This window comes from Pinus tabuliformis, chromosome J, assembly GCF_031772625.1.
Source record: "Pinus tabuliformis cultivar Carrire ecotype Pingquan chromosome J, CPIR1, whole genome shotgun sequence".
In the NCBI taxonomy this organism is placed as follows: Eukaryota; Viridiplantae; Streptophyta; class Pinopsida; order Pinales; family Pinaceae; genus Pinus; species Pinus tabuliformis.
This window is the reverse complement of record NC_142295.1, coordinates 328,968,132-328,969,943: the sequence shown is the minus strand read 5'-3', so window position 1 is coordinate 328,969,943 and position 1,812 is coordinate 328,968,132.

Sequence of the window (1,812 nt, the reverse complement as noted above, 5' to 3'; positions counted from 1 at the left end):
TTTGTGTTATCAATAGAAGAGCCATAGCTCATGTGTTTTGTGTGTGAAATTTGTGTTTCGTCTCCTCTCTATTTCCAAAACTTACGTGGAATGCAATGATTGGTAGCATAGGCTCCTCAAGAATGACTAGATTAGCTATTAATTGATATCAAAACTAAAAGAGAAGCATTTAGTCCCAAAAGATTACTTTGAAAAGGATTTGGGCGATACATTAAGTGAAAACAATGATGAGAAATTGAAATATGACAGTAGTTGAGGAAGTGCAATTGGCTATGCAAAATATTCTATAATAGTTGTTAATTGTGTCAGCTAGTAAGGAAAGGAATTTGAATCTTAGTATAAAGAGAAGCTCTAGAAAGGTTCACAAGTCCACGTGGGCTCATTTCATATCGATATGTTCTATGAGCTACAAAAACTGAATATATGCTTATGGAGATGACTTAAAAGATTGCTAGAGTGTGTTAACTATTAAAAAAACTGAAGAATTAGACTTTATTCATGAATTGGATAGCACATAGGTGAGGAGCTCCACCTAGAGACTACCTCTAGCATAATGTTGTACATCAAATCATATTACAATCAAAATTATATATAGTGTTCACACATCTCTAGAAGTTAGAACAACTGCCTAAGAAGTAGGAACTAATTCCTAATCTAAGGCTCTAGTGAACAGAATCTCTCCAGATTTACATATTCTTCATCATATTCAACACTCCCATTTAATGGGGAAATTGTTGTTATAGATCCATTTGGGTACAACACTCCCATCATACAGATAAGTGTTTTAGGGCTCATCAAACCCTAATTTCATTTGCTACATGCCCTAAACAAGTCACCCTCTTGAGTTCCTCCTTCCCAGACAGTTTCATAACATGAAGACATCCTAAATTGACCTCTAGAGGGACCATCACAGGTAGGCCCATGTAAGGGTGTGCTGCAGAGTTGTTGAGTCCATGCCAGGGTGCTCTGTAGAGCACTCAGGCTTCCTTTCACCTACACTCGATGAGTTTGAGCGAAATTCACATAGGGTTATGGGAATATTATTATCTTTTGGAGTCATCTAGAAGGTTCCCTCACTTATCAACTTCTATAGGCTCAAAAATGGATGAGGAATGAGTTAAGCTGCATCCTATCTTCTCATCCCTTCTTCCATGGAACTAATTATAAGTATGGAAGGCCATTCAATGCCACCATTTATGACAAAAACTCCTTCATATTCCTATAAATTGACCAATCATCTAAGTGATTAGGGGCTGGACTATGTTGAATTGTAAGGAGATAATGTTGCAATGAGAATTGGCTTTGAAGAAATTATTGTAATGCTACAAGTTTTTCATGCTTTTGATGTGATGTGGATGAGATCCAAGCTGGAGGAATGACTTTGAATTAGACATAATGGTTGTAATTCCTTCTTCTATTGAATAAAGTATTTGAACCTTTCTACCATATGTTTGTGTTGTCATATGATGCTTATATGTGTGAAATGTATCTGATTCCATTCACTTCTATTCAATAGGATTTTTTCTTTGTTCGGTTCTTTGTCTTCTATTTGCATTTACAGGTACTCCTCAAGTGTGTTATGTACGGGAAGGAGCAACGGGATCGCTACAAAGGAGACAAGAGGAAAGAAGAACTGCAAGTAGGTCTTCTCATATTCTTTGTCTTATCTATTGCTTATAGGAAAAGGCTAAAGTGATTTAAGCTATTGTTCTAGATATGGCTACTTATCTAGGGAATTACTATTTATCCATAGATACCAAATTCTCCAAAACAAATTGGCGACTTTGTTGGAGAAGACCATCTTTCCTAGTA